The 25,071-nt window shown below is 37.6% G+C and overlaps 1 pseudogene; it reads right to left on the bottom strand.

Moving 5' to 3' along the window:
- Positions 1-11,923: 11,923 nt before the first annotated feature.
- LOC114041798 lies at positions 11,924-12,787 on the bottom strand (annotated as a pseudogene).
- Between the last annotated feature and the right edge of the window lie 12,284 nt (positions 12,788-25,071).

The raw sequence follows: 25,071 nt of genomic DNA, 5'->3' as shown, positions 1-25,071 counted from the left end.
GGTACTCTCACAGATGTGAAAAGTTCAAGAAGGTCACCAGTATGTTGGGTGGGTCCCCCTGAGGCAAACTTTTGGGAGAACATAGACAAAAGATGCACGGCTTGAACCAGCATGAATGGTTTGCAATATGTATTCTTGGAAGGAACTTCTCAATCAATAAGATCACAAGTTCATTTGAGTAATCATCTGTTTGAGTGTTGGTGGGATTCTTTGGTTCATTCATCTTCTCAGAGGGAGCTTTATTTTCTTTACCCACGCAATTCAAGGCATGCTTGCTCCTGGATCTGAAGGAGAATGCACTGAGGTGGGGAATCCATATGCTTTAGGGATGGACTGATTCACATTTATTTTTCCTCTAATGATCTAGTCTTTCCTCACACCTAAAAATCTCTTGAACGGTTTCTGTCACTACTGGCTCAATTTCAAGGTCAAAGGGAGCCATTTCCTGTTATTACCATGGCAATGCAAGGATGTGACCAGCAACCTCATCCCAGTACAAGTTGGTTTTTTGTTTTTTTGGGTTTTTTTTGTCTCAGGAGCCCATCTCTTGTGCCAGTGTCAACAGTGAAGTCAGCCCCTTGTTATCGCAACAAAAATGAAATCACTAGTCAGCTACTCCTTTATACAGATGTATTTATGGTATTCTGAGGGCAGAACAGGCAAGATTGTGGGAAATGGAACTACCCAAAATCTCAGGATAGGAGTTGATCAAGAAATGGTCTTCTTGTACATGTGATCTTTTCTGAAGAATGATAGAACTAGAAGATGTTTCAGAACACAGAGCATAGAATGACCTGGAAAAGACCATAAGAATCATTTAGCCCATGCCTGTATTTTCACAAAACAAAAGAAACAATAACAACAAACAATCCTAGAGAACTTAAGTGAGTTACTCAAATTCACAGTTCATCAGTAGCAGAGTTAAACATAGAATCTGGGTTTCCAGGTGATCAATCCTATTCTCATTGGACAATGCCAATCCATGGTGTTTGACATGTACCCAGGTGGCCTTAGGGGCTCTATAAAAGGTGATTCCTGTCCCCTGAAACAGTGTATTCCAAGGCAGAGGATGACCTTTATCATACATAGTCTCATTCTCCCCATACAGAAATTCAATTGACTTTCAGTTAGGGTCAGCCTTATGAATATGCAGAGAAGACATATTGGGTATGAATTGATAGAGCATCTGAACAGAATACTTGGAGAAATTATCATTTCCAAGATCCCTCCATTAACATACAGTTTCCTGGTAGATTGTACACCCTATGCCTTTATAATAATGATAGAGTAGTAACCTCTTTGGGCTACCTCTCCAACTTGACATTCACAAGTTTGCTCCTGAAGGAATTCCTCAGGTTCAAAGATACTCTGTAAGTCCATATTCCTAAAATGATAGCTCACAAGCCCCTACTGGGTAAGTTTACTTTTCATATTCAGTCAGTAGACATAATTAACTCAAAGCAAAAGCATTTTCTAAGATGAGATATCAGGAAGAACAGTCACAAAATATTCCCTACCCCATAAACCAGTATTCTCCACAAACACACTGGTAGTGAGATACACACATAAAGAACACTTGTTGTCACGGTGACACACTTATCCAGTACGGTAGTGCTCTGATACCTACATACATATGTATATATGTATATGTGTATATATGTATATGTATATATATGTGTGTATATATATATATATATATTACATATATATATTCTATTTTCATGGAGTATTCATGATGCTTCCTCCTAGGCATAATATCTCTGCTGAGTGGGGTGCTCAGGTGAGTTCCCTGGGCCTGATGCTCTTCTCAGCTCTACTGCCAGTGTTAATTCTCTCTTGAATCCGTGGTAGATTCTGCTGTCAAAATCCATGCTCTTTAAATATGCTGCATCCCTGGAGTCTCTGTGTCTGTCTGTCAGTCTCTCACTCTGGTAATAAGTAAGAGGTCTGAGATCTAGTTCATTAACCTTTCATAACTTACAGAGGACAAACATTCTAAAGAAAATTCTTTGGTTTGCAAAGTGGGTGTCATAGAGCTTTTGTTCTGGGGTTAGAGGACCTGGGTTCAGCTCCCAGATTTCTCCTTACTACCTGTGTGATTTTTAGACAAGTCACTTCATATTTCTTGGCCTCAGTTTCTTCATCTGTGAAATGAAAACACTCTGTGCTGCTGATTTCATGCCTTATTGTGAAGAAAGTGCTCTGAAAACTGAAAATTCTGTATAAATGTGAGCTGTTGTTATTATTTGTTATTGTGAATAATTTGTAAAAATAAAGGGCTCGGACTAGAAGCTTTCTAGAGCCCAATTAAGTTTTTAATCCTTTGATCCTGCAACTTACTGCAGATTTCTTCAGAAAACAAGGCCCCTTGGTATCTTTGGGTTGCCTGGTATACGAATTTTCTGATTAGCGCACAAATTTTCAGAGATATATTACATAATATGAAGCAATCCCATCATCCTCTTCCCCATCCCAATCATCTCCCAAGATTCTTCTATTAGCCTACAGAAAGATCAATATTCTACCAGGGCCAATAAAACAGAGAAATGGAAATGAATGCCACCCCAGCACACTGGGAACAAAGTCTAACTTGCCAGCTTCAAAGAGAAGCACACCTAGCCTTACTCTATCCTCTGCAGAAGATTTTAAAAGAAAAAAAAGACAAAAGACTGCTAATACAACAGACACTGGTCTCCTAATCTACCTGAAGCATCTCTCACTCTTTCATCTTTGGGGTAGTGCTTAAGAAATGTCAATTGTGTGAATAATTGACAGAAAGATTGAGACAGAGGGGGTCACATAGGAAGGATGAGAGAGACTGGTATAGACAGATGGTGGGGCACATAGGGGTGAAGAGACAGACAGATAGACAGAGAGAGAGAGAGAGGAGAGTAAGAGACTGGGAGACAAACAGAGACACAGAGACAGATGGGGAGCCAGAAATATTAGAGAAAGAACTTAAGTCAGAGAGATGACAGACAGACAAACAGTGACAGAAAGGAGTCAGAGACAAGAGATAGAGCCAAAGAAACAGACAGAAAAAAAAGCCAGAGACATGGCGGGGGTGAGATGTGGGGGAGGGTAAGATTCAGAAAGTGAGGACAGAAAAAACTAGGCAGAAGAGGAAAATTGGGTGGGAGTTACATAAAGGCGTGTTTAGGCTTGATACAAGTGAAATTTCCCTAACACCCAGAGCTGCCTGAAAGTACAATAGGCAGCCTTAAGAAGGAAGGAGTTCCCTGAAACAGGGTATTCCAGCAAAGGCTAGAAATCCATTTGTTAGGGATGGGATTGAGGGGATTCTTATTTGCATAAAGGTTAGATAAGATGGCCTCTAAGGGTCCTTTCAGCTCTAAGAATCTGACAGACAGAGAGTGTGGTAGAGAGTTGTGGGCCTATGTGTGAGGAAAGGTTGACATATTGAGGATGGAAAGAAAAAATTGAATTGATTGGGGCAGGGGAGATAATCACAGAGGGACAGTGGAGAAGAGAAACTCTCAAAAAGACAGAGAAAGAGAGATATGAGAGAGAGAGAGAGAGAGACAGAGACAGAGAGAGAGAGAGAGACAGAGAGAGAGAAAGAGAGAGAGAGAGAGAGAGAGAGAGAGAGAGAGAGAGATGTTGCTTAGATAGATAAGCTGGAGGGACAGACAAAAGATAAAAAGTGGGTGATGCCAGAGAGAGAAATGATAAGAGCTGACATTTATATAGTGCTCTCAGGTTTATAATGCTTTACATACATAATCTTATTTGATCTTTACAACAGCTCTGTGAGGAAACAGATAATGAGTCACATTAAGAAAAAATGACAAAGACAGAGGAAAAAAAGAAAGATACACCAAGGGAAAGCAGGAAAAGGTAGAGAAGGAGGCTGAAAGGAGCATAGATATGGAGAGAAGCTGTATGAAAGAAAGATGAAGAAAAAGGAAGAGAGATGTGGTTTAGACACAAATAAAAGGATGTACAGAGGAACGATTGGGAAAGGAGGTACAGAGATGGAAAGCAGGGAAAGAAAGGGAAATAGAGAACCAGAATCAGAGAGGAGGGCAGGAAGAAAGGAGGTAGATAGACAGACATAGAGATAGCTACAGAAAGAGACAAGAGACAGAGACAGGCTGGCAGACAGAGAGACAAAGACAGAAGCAGAATCAGAGATAGAGATTTTCCCTCTCAGAAAACCATTTAACAGTCTAGATTCTAAGGTGCAGATGCTGCCTAAGATAAATTCAGATCTTGGAATCTGCTTGCCTCCATTGAAGGGTCTGATATGAAAATCTCCCAGGAAAACCACCACACAGTACTATCAAGTGCACTTCAAATGATTTTCACTCCTCCCTTTCGCCCCACTTTACAGGATTGATGCTGAGGTAGCCCATCTGCTTCCCGTTGCCTGCCTGAGTATGTCCTAATCCCCCTACCCACCCCCCCCAAACACTTTCATGCCAAGCCCTTCAATCCCACTCTCATTTCTGTTTGCTTTTTGCATTTTTTTTCTTCCAGTCAGAGTCTATAAAGATCCCTATTGCTCAACCACTACACAAAGCATCATGTTTGATTCATGCAAATCAGAGGATACATCTGTGCCTATGAGACAGTTGCCTATGACTGAAAAAAGAACATCACGAATCTAAGCAGGAAAAAAATGATCTTGTCCAAGGAAGAACAAAAAGTCAGAGAAAATCTGAGTGTTTGTAGCCCTAGGGAGGAAGAGTGTAAGAAGCCCTTACAGTCAAGATGGGTAATAATATGTTTATGATTGTAAGCAATGATAACTGTGATGATAATAGCAATGATTAGATTTCTATTGCACTTGGTATCTGCAAAACATTGTTCTCTTTGTATCACTTGATTCTCACAATGGCCTTGTTAGAGTACAAATTATTATGACCATTTTGCAGATGAAGAAACTGAGATACAGAGAGGAAGAACTACAGAGACACCAGAGGAGCCAATACTATGACTCATGTCCCTTGATATTGAGGCCTGGAGTCTTGTCTACTACTCAGAAACACCAGCAAGCAAACCCCAAATTGAAGCAATGAGTGACTTTTAAGAGCACTGGATAGAGTCTAGGATAGATTTTTTAAAGATAATAATCAGAATTAATAGATCAATCCCCAAATGTTTACTGAGAACACACTCTGCTACATATTATACAGAATATAAAAGGAGCCTGCAAGCAAGAATCTGATCATCTAATTGAGGAGATAAGACCAGTATGCAGGAGCCTCTAGAGATAGATGATAGATAGATAGATGATAGATAGATAGATAGATAGATAGATAGATAGATAGATAGATAGATAGATAGATAGATAGATAGATAAGAGAGAGATAAAGGATAAATAGGTTAGAGGTGAATTATAGACAGATAGATAAGAAAGAGAGAGAGAGAGGGAGGGAGAGAGAGATAAGGGATAAGTAGGTTAGAGATAGATAATAGATAGATAGGTAGAGATAAGTAGATTAAAGATAGGTAATAGATGATAGAGATAAATAGGTTAAAGATAGATAATAGATAGATAAGCGATAGACAAGGGATAGATAGATGAGAAATTGATTATAGACAGACAAGGGATAGAAAGATGAGAGATAGATATATAGATAAGAGGTAGAAGAGAGTAAGATGAGAGACAAGCAGAGGGAATGAGAAACAGAGACCAAGAGATAATAGATAGATAACATCTATCAAGCATTAACATTTATCTTGGTGCCAGACATTTGTGCTAAGTACTGGGAATATAAAACAATAAAACAAGCTAGTTTCTACTCTTGAGGAACTTACATTCTAATAAGGGAAGGAAAAGAAAAAAAACATAAAGCAGAGCCATAATAGAAGGAACCAATCATTCAGTCATCTCTTGGTGCGCAAGGGAACAAAACACTTTAATTGATATTGTTGTAGTCATTGTCTGTGGCAGCTCATATTTCTGTAGTACTCTTTGTGCTTCAGTTATTAGACTCCATCCCTTCATACAGATCTTTCCACATTTCTCTGAATTCCTCATTCTCATTCTCACTCCGCACTAATATTTCATTACATTCATATACCATAGCGATAAGTAGAATAGTGATTTAATTAGATTGAATTAGATTGACCTGCTGCAGTGAAGGTCCCAGTAACATCAATTTGTAGTGGACTCAGGTAGCAGTTTTGTGATTTTCTCCAGCTCTTTTTCAGGAACATATAAATAGGAGTGAAGGCGGTGGATAGTGGGAGCAATCCAAGTTTGGAGTTTGGCAAGTCTTGATCATTGATGGGATAAGTGTAGTGTAGGGGATAGTACACAACCGAAATGATTCACCAAGGAGACAATATAGGGAAGGGAAGTAGAAGGAGAATACACAAAAATGGAAAGTTCAAGAGTACAGCCATGTCTGTTTTGTAGTTCAGGTATAGTGGAAGAGTAAGCCATGGGAAATGAGTAGATAGAGGAACTAGAAAATAGGCTATTTAAGGGAGTGCATATATCTATTTATAGATATAGATACATAGCCATAGATATGTGTTGAAGTAATGAGGGAAGGAAAGTGAAAAAGAAAGTGAGCCAGGTATTTAATTCATTCAGACAGGAAAGAAGATACCTGGGGATAGGCAAACAGCATCTGCTAGCATCTACTAGCATCTTCAATGGGTGATAAATTTGGATTGAAGACACCTCAAAAGAGGAGTGTCTTGGTAATGGTGACAAAGGGAGAGTCTGGAAGTGGGATTGGAAAGCAAACAGTATTGTGACTCCCCTACCACAATCAGTGAGATGGGGGCATGAGTTCAATCAGTACTGGAAACTGTGGCCAGGGATGCAGTGTCATTAAGAGAGAGACCCAGAAGATGGAGAGAGTTAGAAAGGTTTAAGATAAAAGTAAATTGTTAACTTTGGCAACGAGGTGGTGCAGTGGATAAAGCACTGGACCTAAAGTCAGGAAGGACCTGAGTTCAAATCCATCCTCAGACACTTACTAGCTGCATGACCCTGGGGAAGTCACTAAACCTCCATCTGACTCAGTTTCCTCAACTGCAAAATGGGGGTAACAATTCAACAGGGTTGTTGTAAGGAACAAATGAGATATTCATAAAGTACTTTATAAACCTTAAAATGTCATATAAATTCTAGCTACTATTACTATGTTATGAGCCTCAGACAGAGTGATTTAGAATAAGATGACTCAAATCTGAGTCTTCTCTTTGGCCTTTCTTAACCATTAAGTTGCACATTTTATTTAAGGAAGCATTTCATTATCACCAGAGACTCCTGTTATTTGAGTTTGAATTCACCCCAATATTGGAAAATTGGTAAATAGTGTTATTTTTTAACATATGTTCTAAAAGTTCTCAGTCATCCTATACACTCAGATTTTAGTGTTTTCCTTTTAATTTTCCCTTGATCAATATGTACATAAAAAGAAAGAATAGTTTGATAGTAAAACAGATGAGAAGTGTATGTCTTATAAATAGCCCAGAGAAACTATGCCCAACTAACCTCAGGCCTAGATTGACAGTAATTCGTCAGAAGTTATTACCAAAATCTTAAAGGAGTAATATGAATCAAATACAGCATTTTTCACCAAGATTTGTCACTTTGATCTGCATGGAGAATAAATTATTAAATATAAAATGTCACTTTGCTGTGATTTATGCACATTGTTTAGGATTAAAAGTTCTTTTCTTTCTATATTTCCTCCCCAAAATGTAGTTGAGTGGTCCTCGCTGTTAAATTACAGCCCAGCTGCCAGGGAATTTATTGAATGACGAATAGTCATCCATGATGAAGAAAAATTAGCATTTGTTTTGCCTTTGCCACCTAACCAAACTGAATTATTCTCTGTCTCCCAAACCTGACATCTCCCCTGGTCTTTGCTCAAGCTGTGCCTTCTCTCCTCCTTCCCCTCCTGATTCCAATCCATCCTTTGAAGCCTAATTGCCATTATCTCTGAGAAGCCTTTTCTGATGCCCTCTCTTAGTACATAATGATTCCTCTTTCCCACTCCCATGGATCTCCATAGAACTTTGATTTTTATTCCTCTAATTTACTTATTTTGATTTATTTTATACTTATCTATATTTGTGTCTTATTATCCCACCAGGCATAATATATAAGCACCACGAGGGCAAGGACAATATCATATAAATGGTATTCCTTGTCCTGAAGTGACATCATGCATACATTGGTACCTAAAATTAATATTATGAAAGGAATCTATCTTGTAGCCTATCTCTATGACAGTGATGACACCAAGATATAGCTTACAGAACTAAGCCAGGGTCTTCTTCCTGCTCATTTTATACATATATATATGTGCGTGTGTGTGTGTGTGTGTGTGTATGTGCATGTGTGTATGTATACATATGTATATGTATATATATATGTGTATGTGTATATGTATGTATATGTCCAGCATATTTCTACTTTAGCAAAAACAAACACATCACTAAGGAAATGGTAACTGAAGTCATGACTTTACCCCTTCTATACCAATGTCAACAAGTAGGGATTTCTAGGAGTTTCTTTTTTTGTTTGACCAAAGGGACAGCAGGATAGAATGGAAGAATTTCTGAAAACTGCATTCAGATACCCATCTGGCATCTTACTGACAGTGTGACTTCAGGAAGATCATTAAACCCTCAGGGAGAAAAAATAGACATTTATTGAAATTGAGGACTTAAAAGCATTCCTGATGAAAAGACCATGGCCAAAATAGAATATTTAACTTTCAAATACAAGACTCAAGAGAAGCAAGAAAGGTAAACAGGAAAGAGAAATCATAAGGAATTCAATAAGTTTAAACTGTTAATATTCCTACATGGGAAGATGATACTTGTAACTCCTAAGAACTTTATCATTATTAGGGCAATTAGAAGAAGTATGTATAGACATAAGGTATGGATGTGAGTTGATTGATGGGCTGATATGCAAAAACAAATAAATTAAGGGGTTAGAAAAAAGGATGAACTGGGAGAAGGGGAAAAGGAAAGGTAGAATGGGGTAAATTATCTTACAGTGGAGGGTAAGATGGTGGGGTGTCAGGAAATGCTTGAACATTACTTTCATCAGAATTGACTCAAAAAGAGAATAACATACATGCTCAGTTGGGTACAGAAATCTATCTTACCCTACAGGGAAGCAGAAAGAGAGAGGGATAAGAGAAAGGGGGGCTTATAGAAGGAAGGACAGATTAGGGAAATGGGTGGTCAGAAGCAAAATACTTTTAAGAAGGAACAAGGTGAAAGGAGAGAGATAAATGGGGGAAAGAAGGATGGAAAGAAATACAGAGTAATCATAATTGGGAATGGGAATGGGATGAACTCATCCATAAAATGGAAGCAGATAGTAGAGTAAATTAAAAACCAGAATCCTACAATATGGTGTTTACAAAGGTCACGAGTTTGCTCTGAGCCTCAGTTCTTTAATCTGTGGAATGGAGATGATCATACCACCATAATTACATTGGAGGGTGGTAGTGAGGAAAACACTTTGCAAATCTTAAAGAATTATCAAAATATGAAGTTATAGACCCAAATCAATTCATTATGTCCTAAAATTGTATTTCCTGGAAGTTTTGTCTTATTTTTTTGGTTTTGTTTTGCTTTGCTTTGTTTTGCATTTCTATCATTAGAAGTACACTCAGGGGTCTCAGCCCCAGTGGCCTCTTCCTCTGATTCGGTCCTTTTAAATCTCCATTCTAAGGAAAGTTTCCAGGATATCCAAGTTTCTATTCCTCTCCATCCCCTATTCCTGAAATTTGCTGGAGGCCATGACAGAGAGCCAGAAACATGGTGGCAGCATTATATTCTGTATAAGATCACTGCCAGAGAGTGGAGGAACAGAAAGAAAGGGGCAGGACATGGGTCTGAGATTGAAACAGATCTCCACTTCACATCTTATTCATTGTCCTCACAGAGTCTCAGAGACTCAAACTGCAGAAGTTAACCCCATAGCACCAGCACAGTAGCTTTCTGAACTGCTGGTACTGGGCCAGAGAACTATATTAAAAAAGGGGGAGAGCAGGATAGGACCCTGAGACAGAACACCATAGGGGGTGGGAAAAGTTGTTTATCACTCCACTAAGCTTTAAGACAAGAGTCCATCATCCCACTGCACTAGATCCTGTTTTGTCCTTCTAAAGGTAGCTTGGAATAAAAACTTAGGCTGGTGAATCATGAATTGCTTGGTTTGAGAAGAGGCATAGATGCTTTGAGATTCAGCTCCCAGGGAAACCACCATCAGAGAGATGAGAGTCAGGAATTGATCAGCAAGAGAAAATAGGGGAAGCTAGGTGGCACAGTGGATAAAGCACTGAGTCTAGTGTTTGGAAAACCTGAGTTTAAATTTGTCCTCAGACACTTACTAGTTGTGTGACCCTGGGCAAGTCACTTAACAGTATTTGCCTCAGTTCCTCACCTGTAAAATGAGCTGAAGAAGGAAATGGCAAACCACTATAGTGTCTTTGCCAAGAAAATCCCAAATGGGGTCACAAAGAGTTGAACATGACAGAAATGACTCAACAACAACAAAAATAAAAAATAAAGGAGGGAAGAGACTAAAAGTACTAAAGATCTCAGGAAGAAAACTCAAAGGCTTTGAATATAAGCAAATAAATACATGTGAAAACATTAATAGCAGAAGCAATATGGCCCCAGATGTAGTAAACAAGTTCAGACATCTACAAATACTACAAAAAAAAAGAAAAATTATCTAATGCTTGATGATATAGAGGATCCTGTGGAATTTGAAAAGAATATGAAATCACAACACACTGTTCCCAAGTGCTTTAAAAGAGAAATGAGTATTGTGATAGCAGAATTTATGACTTAAACAACAAAAATAATGAGCAGAGAAGAAAAATTTAAATCTTAAATAGCAAGCCCCACCAAAGAAACAAAAGAGAGAATGGACTAAGAATATAAGTATACAGAAGTAAAAGACCACCTAAAAAAAGAGGAACAAAAAATAATAACACAAAAAGAAAATATTTTCACTATCCAAGCAAAGCATACTGATTTCTAAGATAGAATCCATACAGACTACCTAAAAATAATCAGTCTCCTACAAGAACACAAAACAAGGAAAAATCTCCAAACTCTAATTGAAGAAACAACACAAGAGAACTTTCTAGAACTTCTGAACACGGGAAATGAAATGCCATTTGAAAGAATTCTAGATCACATCCAGAAAAAAAAATGTAAGGCTAGAAACTCCAAGATATGTGTTGTATAATTGTTCAGTCACATCCAACTTAGTGACCTCTTTGACTATACTGTTCATGAAGTTTTCTTGTCAAAGATGATGTTGTGGTTTGCCATTTCCTTCACCAGTGGATTACATGTCTCCAAGACATGCATGTGGTGATTAAATTTAACAATTCAATTAAAAAATTACAAGTAATGAGGATAAAGACCCTCAAATACAAAGGAAAGGAAATTTGAACACAAGACTATTCTTCACCCCCCAGAAAACACAGGAGGAAATGGAATAATATGTTCAGAAAGGCACTGAAGCTCAGGATGCAGCCCAGGGTGACCTAATCTGAAAATCTGAGCTTAAACATAAATGGAAAAAGATGGATGTTCAATAATAGTTATTTACAGCTATCTTAGGAAGATAACCAGAACTGAAGATAGTATTTGCTTCTTGAACACTCCAGATAGCATAAATTCAGAAGAAGTGAATGAATGCAGCAGTCAAAGACAGCAACATCAATAGCATAGCAGCAGAGAAACTAGAAAGAGACTCCTTTCTAAATGTACACAAGGGGACAGGAATGAGGGGAGGTAGAGGTAATAGTAAGGAGTTAGAACTGGGGCATATGGACAGAACCTTGCAGCACCCTGCCTACAGATGAATCAATGTTTTTTTTTCTTTTTTTTTTTCTTTTTTTTCTTTAAGCAGGCATAGTTCAATTTATTTGTTTATAAAAAACATCATCTATGTGGTTGCCACAGCAGCTGCCTGAGTCCTCTGGACAGACACTCAAGTGTGAGTCTTCACAAGATGGTCGGTGAATTCCTGATAGGGAGACTTAGTGAACACAGTCTCCTTCCACAGTTCTGGGGTTAGGTAGCTGTATGTTTTGGAGATGGCATCAAAGGTAGCTTTAGCAAAGTTGCCCAGAGTGGCAGTACAGCCCCTTGCAGATGTGTAGCAGTCATCAATTCCAGCCATCATCAGGAGCTTCTTAGGCACAGGAGCTGAGACGATGCCAGTACCTCTAGGGGCGGGGATCAGGCGCACCAGAACCGATCCACATCGCCCAGTGACCTTGCAGGGCACTGTGTGAGCCTTGCCAATCTTGTTCCCCCAGTAGCCACGTCTCACAGGAACGATGGACAGCTTGGTCAGAATGATAGCACCACGAATAGCTGTGGCCACTTCCTTGGAGCACTTGACACCCAGGCCAACACGGCCATTGTAGTCACCGATGGCCACAAAAGCCTTGAACCTGGTACGTTGTCCAGCTCTAGTTTGTTTCTGAACAGGCATGATCTTCAGAACCTCCTATTTCAATGAAGATCCCAGGAAGAAACCTACGATCTCAGACTCCTTGATAGGAAGGGAGAAAAGATAGATCTCTTCCGAAGACTTGATCTTCATGTCCTTGACTAGCCGGCCCAGCTTAGTGACAGGAACCCACTCCTTGTCTTCGGCCTTTCCTCCTCGGGCCCCGCGGCCACGGCCACAGCCTCGACCTCGACCCCCATTGCAGAAGCCACCGCGGAAGCCACCTTGGCCTCAGACCCCAGGGCCCCCGGGACCTCCCGCCCCTCCTGCAGCACCGGCTTCGTCCGCCATTTGGTGTTCACTAGAAGTAGAAGCTGAATCAATGTTTTATGTGGGACTACATTATAAAATGAGAGAGTGAATGAATGGGGGGGGGGAGTGGAATGAAGGGGGGGAGTAAGCAGGAAAATAGAGGGGAATGTATGATGTGCTGGGGGCAAACTGAGGGCTAGCAATAAGGGAACAATGACCCCTCCGGTCTCTCAGGAAGAGAAGAGCATGTATAGGAGTAGATGAGCCCAGGAGAGGGGAAGAACTGAAAAGGAAGGAGAAAAAAGGGAGACCTTACTTTGATGATGGGAGGGGGCTTCACTGATTAATATTCTGATGGGTGAAGGGAGATGTTCTGTGAAAGAACATGGGAATCTTGGGCTGAGTGTGGTCCAGAGTATTTGGTGGTTGAAAAAAAAACTACTTGTCTCACCTCAGGAGGAGGGGGGGAGTTAGAACTCCTAGGGGCAACCAGTACCTGAAAGAGTAGGAATGCACATCAAATAAAAATGAGGGAATGGGGGAAAAAAACATACTATGCATCAAAAGAATCCAAAAAAGCAGGAATTTCAATCATGCTATCTGATGAAGCAAAAACAAACATTCAAAAAACAAACATGGATAAACAATGAAACTACATTATGCTGAAAGGAAGTACAGACAATAAAACAATATCAGTAACATACTTATCCACTCCAAATTCCTTTGCATCCAAATTCATAAAAGAAACATTAACTGAGCGGCAAGAAGACATACAGAGACTTTAATATCTTTCAGTTTTAGATAAATCTAACAGAAAGGTAAAGAGAAGAGAAAATATGAAATTGAACAAATTGCTGGAGAAACTAGAGCTAACAAACACATGGCATCTAACTTATTAGTTGAGCTTTTAGGATTTCCCAAGCATATCATCATATCAACTACAAAAAAAGATGATTTTATTATCTTATTGCCCATTCTGATTCCTTCTTTTTCTCTCCTTATTGCTATTGTTAAGCTTTATCTTTGTTTCACACCTGATCTTACTGGGAAGGCTTCTAGCTTATCCCCGTTACAAATAATACTTGCTGTTGGTTTTAGGTAAATGCTTCTTATCAATTTAATGAAAAATTCCTTTATGCCTATACTTTTAAGTGTTTTTAATAGAAATGAGTGAGTGTTGTACTTTATCAAAACCTTTTTGTGCATATATTAATATAATAATATGATTTTTGTTACTTTTATTCTGGATATACTCAATTACATTAACAGTTTTCGATCCTTTGGCACAAATGAAGGCTAGCCACAAGAACCCTTTGTTACCAGACTACTTGTCCCTGATAACAAAGTATATCTCAGTAAAAGAAATTGCTGAAGTCTGCCCTTTGTTAAATTCTGGCTGCCACAACAGTAAAGTGGTCCCGTACAGAGGCTGAGAAGCAGTCTCAGCAACCTTATCATTCTATGGCTTGGGGAAAAGAGAAAATCTAAGAAGACAATCACTGAGCCTTGGGAAAGGACTGACCGACAGGAACTTCGCATGTTTTCTGAACGCTAAGGATAACTGGGTTCAAGAAGGAATGATGTTAAAGCCTTGAAGTTTGAGAAGCATGGCTATGGCAATCAGAAACTTCACAAAGATGCCACATCTGTGTCTTCCAGAATATCTTTTTTCAAGTAGGTGCAGAGAAGACCCTCAGTCCATAAAGAAAAGGAAACTAAGAACCAATGACTAATTCAAGGTAGTCCAATCAGGCAGGAAAATAAGCAGGGAATTCAATCATGCTCAACTACAAGCATTTTGTTCAGTCAGATCTTGGAAAAGTCCTGGTTAATGAGAATTACTAAAGGGAAAGAGGCAGGGATTGTCCCACTTGGATCTTTCCAAACCTCTGCCACAGGACTTAAAAAAAGAGAAGAGTGAAGAGGCAGAATTGGAGCTTGTTAATTGGAGTTGCCAAACATTAGGAGGTTAGTATACAGAGAAGAAAAGGAAGAAATGAAGGACAAAAGAGAATTCATATATAATAGACCCTCAAGAAAAAAAGTCAAAAAATATAAAAAAACTAAAGTCAAATTATTTTATTATGAAACCACATGCTATCAAATTTAAAAAAATTAAATATGACAATTTCATGTGTATTTTTAAGTAAACAGCAAGACTGCAAGAACAAGTCATCTGCTAAATCTGGAACAGAGATTATCAACCTTTATATGGCCCTGACTCCATTGGCAGCCTAATAATTAAAAGCCTATGGACAATAGCTCAAAATAATGTTTTGAAATGCATAAATACAAAAGATTATCCAAAAAATCAATTATGCTGAAATGCAGTTATCAAAATTTTTTTTTTCAGTTCATCAACCCCAGGTTAAGAATTCTTTATCTAGAGGAAGGATTTAGTAAGCCTCTGTTGATGAAGTAGAAAAGGAGGCCTTGTTTTATCCTGACTGGACACTTGGTCATTCAAGGGAAGGGATGGAGCTTCAATGTATTATGGACATGATAATGAAGGACCTCAAATCCTTCTTGCAGATTTGGCTGTGGTTTGGTAAAGTTGGAAGGTTGAGTCAAAGTGACCATGACAATAAATGTCCATAAGATGAGGTACTTTGAGTGACAGACAGGGCATTTATTAAACTTTTTCTATGTTTCAGGCACTAAGAGAAATTCTGGGGCTACAAATACAAGCAAAAAAGATAGTCCCTATCCTCAAGATTCCATTTAAAAAAAAAAAGACAACATAAAGAGAAGCTGGAAAGAGGGTAGGTGAGGAGGGGAAGAAATCCACATGGGGAATAGTTACTAACAAGGAAGTTAAGTCCAGAGAATGAGGAAGAGAGCAAATGTCAAGTAAGTATGGTTTGGGAGTTTAATGAAAAGGTGTTTCCAGACAAGCATTCACTAATCAGAAGAGAGACATCACTCCTTTCACCCTGAGAGAAAGAGAAAACCCTCGTGAAACAGTAACCTCTGTCCTATTTATATCTAAATAATTCTCACTACTTTAAGACAAATTTTATTGAGTGAGACTGAGTCTTACTTATTATACTGGCCATAGAGAACTGTTATAAATGATGTATTTCATATGGTACCTTTCTGATGTAACTAATTAGTCTTTCTCACAGTCTTAAGCCAGTTTTTTTATCTTAGTGAAAGAATATGTACTGTCAACACATAAACGTAATGATTGTAAAATGGAAAGAAATCTTTAAAAATCATTAATTTTTTTTTCCTTATGCCAAACCATGCCTGCATTCCTAGTAGAAATCCTTCTTGGTCATAATGTACAATCTTTGTAACATATTTTTGTAATCTCTTATTTAGAATCTTATTTAGGATTTTTGTATCCATATTCATTAATTAGATTGGTTTTTAATTCTTTTTGTTGTTGTTGCTGTTTTTACTCTTCCTTCTGTAGGTATGAGTATCATATCTGTTTCATAAAAGGAGTTTGGTAGGATCCTTTATTTGCTTATTATTCCAAATAATCTATTCAATATTGGAATTACTTGGTCTTTAAATGTTTTATAGAATTTACTTGTAAATCCATCTGGTCCTGGTGTTTTTTCTTAGGAAACTCATTTATGGCCTGCTCAATTTCTTTTTCTAAAATAGATCTTTTTAGATACTCTATTTCCTCTTCTGCCATTCTAGGCAGTTTATAATTTTTGTAAATATCATTCCATTTTACTTAAATTGTTGAATTTATTGGTATATAATTGGTCAAAATAACTCCTTATAGTTGTTTTGATTTCATCTTTGTTAGTGGTATATTCATCCTTTTGTTTTTTAATGCTAGTGATTTGATTTACTTTGATTTTTTAAATCATATTAACCAATGGTTTAATCTATATTTTTCATTAAAAAAACACCTCCTAGCTTTATTTATTAATTCAATGGTTTTGTTACACTCAATTTTATTGACCTCAATTTAATTTTTAGGATTTCCAATTTATGTTTAATTAGGGATTTTTAGTTTGTTCTTTTTCAAGTTTTTTTTAATTGCAGATCCAATTCATTCTCTGCTCTCTCTATTTTGTTGATGTAAGCCTTTAGAGATATACATTGTCCTCTGATTCCTGCTTTTGCTATATCCCCTAGGTTTTGATATGTTGTCTCATTATTGTCATTCTCTTTAATGAAATTATTGATTATTTCTGTGATTTGTCCTTTAACCCACTCATTCTTTAATATTAAGTTATTTAGTCTGTAATTAGTTTTTATTTTATTTCCATGGTCCCTTATTAAATATAATTTTTTGCATTGTGATCTGAAATGGATGCATTTACTATTTATGTTTTTCTAAATTTCTATGTCCTAATATATAGTCAATCTTTGTAAAGATACCATATACCACTGAAAAAAAGGTATATTCTTTTCTATTCCTACTCAATTCTTTCCAGATCCCTATCATATCTAACTTATCTAAAATTCTATTCACTTCCTTGACTTCTTTTTTTTTTGGCTAAATTTATCTAGTATTGAGAGGGGAAGATTGAAATCCTCCACTATTATAGTACTACTGTCTATTTCTACCTATAATTCATTTAACTTTTCTTTTAAAAATTTGGGTGCTAGAGTATTTGGTGAATATAGGTTTAGTACTGATATTGCTTCCTTGTCTATGATACTTTTCATCATAATGCAACAGTTTCCCTGTTTATCTCTTTTAATTAAACATATTTTAGCCTTAACTTTGAGATCACAATTGTTACCCCTGCTTTTTTTTTAACATCAGCTGAAATATAATAAATTTTACTGCAGCCCTTTATTTTAACTCTGTGTGTATCTCTCATTTTTAAATGTGTTTCTTGTAAATAACATATTGTTGGATTCTGGTTTTTAATCCATTCTACTGTCTATTTCTGTTTTTTTTTTAATTCATCCCACTCACATTCAAAGTTGTAATGAATATTTTATGTATTTCTTTCCATCTCTATTGTCCTTCTCACTCTCTTTTTACCCTCTTCCTCCTCACAGTCTAGTTTGCTTCTAACTGCTACCTCCCTTATCCACAACCTTTTATGGAATCCCTTCTTTATCACTTACTCTTCTATTCCATATTCTACCCATTTCTTTTTTCTTTATTCTTTATTCTACCCATCCCTCTAAGAGTCTCTCCTTTATCTTCCCCCCCCACTCTCCTAAATCTTAATCTATACACCCTTCTAAAAGTCACTCCTTTATCCTGTCCCTTTGTTCTCATTTCTTCATAAATTTAGAAGACTTTTATACCCTTCTACATGTATATGTTGTTCCCTCTTTACCCTGGATCCAATGAGAGCAAGGTTTCAGCACCACCAGCTCTCCACCCCCACCAGCTTGCTCTGTGTCAGTTCCTTCTCTCATGCTTCATTTGTGTGTGATAATTATTCCTTTTTACCTTTTCTTGCCTAATTTTGTGTTTTAGAATCATCTCATCATACCCAAATCAACCCCAATATTTTTTTCCAAACTACTAAAATAATAATGACAATCTTAAGAATACTAATAAGATTTTCATATATAAGAAGTAAGCAGTTTGACCTTAATGAGTCCCTTATAATTGGTCTTTAATATTTACCTTATATTTCTCCTGGATCTTACATGTCATATTTTCCATTGAGTTACAGTTTGTTCATTTTTGTCACAAATATCTAGAAGTCTTTCAGTTTATTAAATATTCATTTTTTTTGTTCAATATTATGCTGAACTTTGCTGGGTAAGTTATTTTTGGTCACAACCCCAGGACCTAATGCTCCAAGACCTAAGGTCTTTCATTGTGGAAGCTGCTAGGTCTTGTGTAATCCTGATTATTGCTCTGCAGTATTTGATTTTTTTTTCTTGTTGCTTGTAATATTTTCTCCTTAACCTACGAGCTTTGAAACTTGTCTATGATATTTCTCTAAGTTTTCATCCAGGAATCTCTTTCAAATGATGATCAGTGGATTTTTTTTCATTTCTAATTTACCCTCTTGTTCTAGAACTTCAGGGCAATTTTCCTTAATGATTTCTTATAAGATTGTATCAAAATTTTTTTATAGTAACTTTCAGATAGTCTAACAATTCTTATGCTGTCTCTCAATCTGTTCTCCAGATCAGCTGTTTTTCTAAAGAGATGTTTCACATTCTCTTCTATTTTTTTCATTCTTTTGATTTTGTTTTATTATTTCTTGATGTCTTATAATGTCATTTGCTTCCCCTTGCCCAATTCTAGTTTTTGAGGAGTTATCTTCTCCCTTAATTTCTTGGATTTCTTTCTCTAATTGGTTGACTTTCCATAATTTTCTTGATTTTCTTAGATTGCTCTTATTATTTTTCCTAATTTTTCCTCAATCTCTCTTATTTGATTTTTGAAGGGTTTTTTTTAATTCTTCTAAGAACTCTTGCGGAACCATTTGGTGTTTCTTTTTGAGGTAGTAGTGGCATTTTTTACTTTACTATCTTCCTCTGATTATGAACCCAGATTTTCTCTATCCCAATAATAGCTGTCCATGGTTGGTTCTTTCTCATTTGCTTATTCATTTTTATTTTTACTTTGCTTTATTTTAGCTGCTTATTATTACTCAAGTTCTAGTCCCGAGGGATGGGGAACGGTACCCCAGGCCTCAAGTCCTTCTTACAGTTATTTTCTAAGCTCTATCAAGAGCTCAACCTTGGGCACTCTTCTCCAGCCCCAAACCATGACACACACACACATCTATAGTTGAATATTCCCACAAATAGCTTGCACAAATAGCTTTCTAGAGAAACTACTAACAAGAAGGTACAGGAAAAAAAGAAAAAACACTGATGATCTCACTTCCAGTAACAGTGATAAGCAGGGTGAATTTTGCAGTGACCCACATATCATGTGTAATATTTACCTTTCTACCATGGTTAAAGAACTCTTGGCTCTAGGTAATCAGAGAGAATGAAGCATTCATTTTCAAAGAAAGAAAGGTTTCAATGTGAAAACAAGGAAGAAAAAAGTATGTGACTTGGAAAGAGGAAATTTTGATGTGTGAACAGTACATCAAGTTGTTGGTGGGTAAAAAAAATCACATAAAAAGGAGAAAAAAGAACACTGAGCAATTGGAGCTATGAACCAGATGTGAGGTTTTTCCCAGAGAAGAAGGAGCTGAACTCTCTGAGGGAGAAGCAGCTGCTCATCCCATAAGGAACAAACGTGAGGATCAGAGTGAGAGTTCATCCAGTAAAATAAGGAGAGAGAGAAAGAGAGAGAGGGAGAAGAGGAGAAGAAGAAGGAGAAGGAAGAAGAGGAGGGAGAGGAGGAGGAGGAGGAGGAGGAGGAGGAGTGACTGTTGACTCCCTGCTGAAGTTTCTAAAGCAACTTTTTCAACCTGGTAACAATAGAGGCTTACTGTTTTTCCACACATTTAGGAAGTGATAGAGAATGTGCCAAGACCTGTTAAACTATGTATTACTACCCACTTCCAGTTATCGACATAAATACAAATGATTCTGACAAAAGGAATCTAAAAATAAGTTATGAAGTTTTAAAGTGTTGGGAAAGAAACTGAAGAATTCAGGGGCACAGGTGGTGTTTTCATCCCTCCTTCTCCTTAAAAGCAAGGGATGCAGGAGGGGAAGACCTATTGGAAAGTGAATAGCTATAGTGCAGGTCTGGATGTGAAAATCTGGATCCTGCCAAGATAAGGTGAAAGTCCATCTAAACATGTACAGAATGGTTCAAAAGGGGGAGTGCTAGAGTAAAGGCCGCACAGTCAGAAGATTCCAGACGCCTTCACATTATTGTATTTATAAAATTATATCTCATCATACAACTGAATCCTATTAATGTGTTTATCTATAGTTACCTTGACCCAAGCCCAGATTCCAATATAGAGTTACATATGGAATATAGTATATTGTTTCTTCTTGTTGAGAGAAGGAATGGAAGCTCCTCTGACTTTCTCAGATTCACTTGGCTTCAGGGTTTCCATTTTTTTCAATCCTGTAGTTATTCTCATGAGTCCAGAATAATTTCAAGTTCCAAGCAGAACACTAATGCAGGTTTGGATCCCTCCTGAAATATTGCCAAGTCTGATATCATAGGGTTTTGTTTGCTTTTTTTTAAATGAACATTTGAAAGGGTTCATATTTCCATTATTGAAAAAAAATAGAACTTACTAAAGTTTTTTGGAAATAAGTATCACAGGAGGAATTATAAACCATTCCCTTTGAAGGAAACTCAGAGAAGTAGCAAGACATGGAAAAACTTTGGATTTCTTAGGGATGAATATAGCAGGAAGAAGGACATGGTGAGGTTGGGTGGAAAGGCAGCCTAAAGAGAGAAAAATGACAAACCACCTTTCTAAGGAAAGGTGGAGGAGCTTAATCTGAGATCACTGAGCAGTGTTGCTAAAGGTTCTATAGAATCATATGCTTCCTTCCAGGGAGAAAAGGAATGAAGTCTGCACAAGGAAACATTCAGCCATTCTTCCTTCAAAGGGATTATAGCCATAGGTCTACCTTTCAGCTATGACTCATCTGGCTGGCCTCTGCTCTGAATAACTGTTTTTCATTGGAATGTTTCCTACATTTGATTAACTAAATTGTTAAAAGCCAGTGTTCTTTTTACCTCAGAACTTTTAAAGTCAGTGGATAATAGCAGTATTCGATAGACTGAACCCCCCTCAATAAACAACAAAACAAAATTGAGACAGACAGACCAACAGACAGAGATAGAGAGAGGGAGAGACAGAAAGAAACAGACACAGAGAAAGAAGTATCATTTAAAAGACCTCTGTGCTGATGAACCCTGTTGACTAGTCAGACCATATTTAAAGTTCCTAGACAAATTCTTTGTTGCTAGAATTACTGCCTGTTCCTCAACTCCTAAGTATTATAGTCAAGGTCATTCCAAGGTATTTCAAGCTCTCTTCAGATAAGAGGGTCAGTGGAGAAGCTTTTTACCTTTTCCAGGGACTAAATGTTTTGAATCAAGAAGGACCTTCTCAGTAAACATTAGAAAGCTGCCACCTTAATTAAGTTGTGTGATTCTTTAGGATCTACTTTCCTGTGACCTAAGGTTCTGGATGGCTACCTAGTGGGGGAGAAATGAGTTATCATCACCAATCTACCATTTCAAATGGCTAGAAGATATGTTGGCATACAATGATAATTGTGGTATGACTGAGGACAGCTAAGCATACAAACTCCTCATAGAAAAAAACTAATAATAATTTTTTTCCTCCTTCATATATCAATACTAACAATTCACACATACACGTAAGGATATGTAACCCTTGAGTCAAGATTCCATCCTGACAGAGATAGTATACACTTGGTAGACTTATCACTCTTTTAGCTCATTTACCTACTCAAATGTTCTGAGAGTTGTAAAATCAGACAACCCCAAAAGAAGTCACTAGCACCCCTTGAAAGCACATAGCCCCACAAAGTTCAAAACATGAACCATTCAATTTACAAGTTAATGGAAATTGAAAAAACTTGTAGCTAACAAATCACAATACCCTTGTTTACCCTTGTTTGTATTTTGAGTGAGAGAAAGAGCAAAATATAATCAGCACTGTGAGGAAACTATAAAGTTCAGAATAAGGTTACAGGTCTATCAAAATGACTTCTAAATTGACTAATATCATTATTAACAATAACTCTAAAAATCCAAGGCACATAAACATTCCTAGAAGTGGAATACATACCATTACCTTTCCTAAGTCCAGCTAAGCCTACCTTGACACAAAGTTGACCTCCCAAATTACAGGAGATAGAGAGAATAGGGAGGGAATAGCCATCGCTTACTCCTCTTTCTCCCAGGTAGCACACAAAGAAAAAGTGAAGCATTTCTGCTCAACACTGAGTTTCCAGGGAATACACACACACAAGTGAAGAGTCAAAGAATGATGCATCTTCCAGGACAAAAGACGAGAGAGAGTAACATTAAAAAGAAGTTCCTCAAAAAAACCTCTATGTTATTAAGTTTCACCAATTAATTATCTGGTTAGGACACAGGTGGCAGGTCACCGGTCTTGTTCCTTGTTGCTAAAATCTATGCCTGTCTCTCATAGGCCCTAAGAATTGGAGGCAATATCATGCAGTAGCCTAAGCTCTGTATCAGCTTTGAGAGCCAGTGAAACACACTCTTTTTTTCAAGGGATAAATTATTTTGAATCAAAGAATCCCTATCCTGTTAATGGTAGAAAGATGCTCCTCAATTGAGCTATAATTGAAGACCCACTTTTCCTGAGACAAACTGTTCTATAGCTGATTGAAGGAGGAGCAAATCATTATGCTCCCCTCCCGCTCCATTCAAAACAGTGGTGTCAGGTGATATAAATAGTATTGGCAAGGATGGTTAGGTAGGCAACCACCTACCAGTTCCAGTAAGCAATCCTCCCAGTAATAGATATGGGATCTGTGATTTACTTCCCTGACCTGAGGCTCTCTATAGCCACTCTTTCTCTCTACAAGATTGTTTGGGAGGGAGGTAGAGACAGAGACAGACAGAGGCAGAAAGAGACAGAGAGGGAAAGAGGAGAAGGAAGGAGAAAAGGGGTGGAGGAGGAAAGTTATGAAAGACACAACAGATGGGCAATAGGACAACAAAGTGGATAAGGGAAGAGAATGACCTGAATTGTATATGAGAAATTAAATGGTTCTTTCAATAATCCCAAACTGCTCTCTGCCAAAGAAAACACATATATCTAACACTATTATTCTCCCAGTAATATTGTGTGGCTACAAATCACAGAGTATCACAATCTCTGGGGGAAAAAAGACTGTGGAAAGATTCATAAGTAGAAGATAGTATATCACTAACAATGGTTTTACACTCAAAAAGTGAAGTTAGGGATATCATCCAGAAAATGTGTGACCAGAAAAGGAGTTGAATTGGTCATACAGTGAGATTGAAAGTTAACAGATGAAAAGCCTAAGGGCAGGACTAGTGTTCATTGAATGTTAAAAACACTCCAGGCCTGCTGAGTGCATCCTCTGTGGAGCGTGGACAAAGAAGAATGGATAGGAAAGATAAAGCGTGGATGAATTGCAACTTCTGCTATTGGAGGGAATGCCCATATTGAGGAGAACACAGATCTACTGAAGTTTACAATACACACACACACACACACACAGACACACAAAAGCAAGGTCACCCACTGCCTCATTGCATTGTGCTCCAACTTGGCCAACAGTGTGGCAAAGTGCCTTGCAGTTAGCAAATGATTAATAAGCCAGTACTAAACTGACTTGATTTGAATTCCTAAACAGTAACTGAATCTCCAGAGCTTTCCTGAATCTTCATTTCCCTTCTCCACCAGCCCCGTTGGGTTTTACCCTATTGTTCTATGACCTTAGGACTATGCTATAGCCTAAAGAACAGATTTGTGCTAATGTATTTACATGTGACCTTTCCCAGTTCAGGTTTGTGTTTTAACAAGAACCTCCTAAAATCAAAGTCTTAACTCAAAGAAATGACTTTAATGGTAGAAATTTAAGGCACCATGAAAAGAATGATTTTGTAGCCAAGTCTTCCAGGAAAAGAAGAATATATTTAAAAAAAACCTATATTCTATTTAATGTGATGGTTAAATATTTTTAAGGACCAGAGAGAAGAAGAGTCTGTCCTCTACAAGAACTCTCTAAGAGGACCCTCTCCTTTCCAAGGCCAATACCGCTACTTCTACCCTCGTACCCTTATATTACCTTGCCCAGCCTAACTTTCTTCCTAACTTCTCACGTTCTATTGAAAGTAATATCATTCTTCAAAACAGTCATGTTCACAAAGAAGAGAGTCGTCTTTGATTCTTTCCCTTGCCTCACCCCCTCCCCATATCAATCAATAGCATTCAGTTGGTTGCTAGGTTTTGTTGATTCTATCTTCCATCTATCCTCTTCCCCATGGCTACCATATTGGTTTGACTTTTCACCATCTCTATCCTGGACTGTTGCAACAACCTCCTGATTGATCTCCTTCCTTCCAGTCTCTCCCCCTTCCTATTCATTCTCTACTTGGCTCCTAAAATGATATTCCTAAAACACAGGTTTGATCATGTTATTCTTCTGATGAAGAAACTTCAAGATCAAAGATGCCTGTAAGATATAATACGAACTCATCCTATTGGGATTTAGAACCTTAGCACAATGTCTGGCATGTAGTAAATACATAATAAATACATAAATAATAGTAAATACAGGGGCAGCTAGGTGGCGCAGTGGATAGAGCACCAGCCCTGAAGTCAGGACGACCTGAGTTCAAATCCGGCCTTAGACCAAACACTTGACACTTACTAGCTGTGTGACCCTGGGCAAGTCACTTAACCCCACTTGCCAATATATATATATATATATATATATATATATATATATATATATATATA

The sequence above is a fragment of the Vombatus ursinus genome, unplaced genomic scaffold (genome assembly GCF_900497805.2).
Source record: "Vombatus ursinus unplaced genomic scaffold, bare-nosed wombat genome assembly UNPS02014180.1, whole genome shotgun sequence".
Lineage (NCBI taxonomy): Eukaryota > Metazoa > Chordata > Mammalia > Diprotodontia > Vombatidae > Vombatus > Vombatus ursinus.
This window is presented reverse-complemented; position numbering and strand designations above follow the sequence as displayed.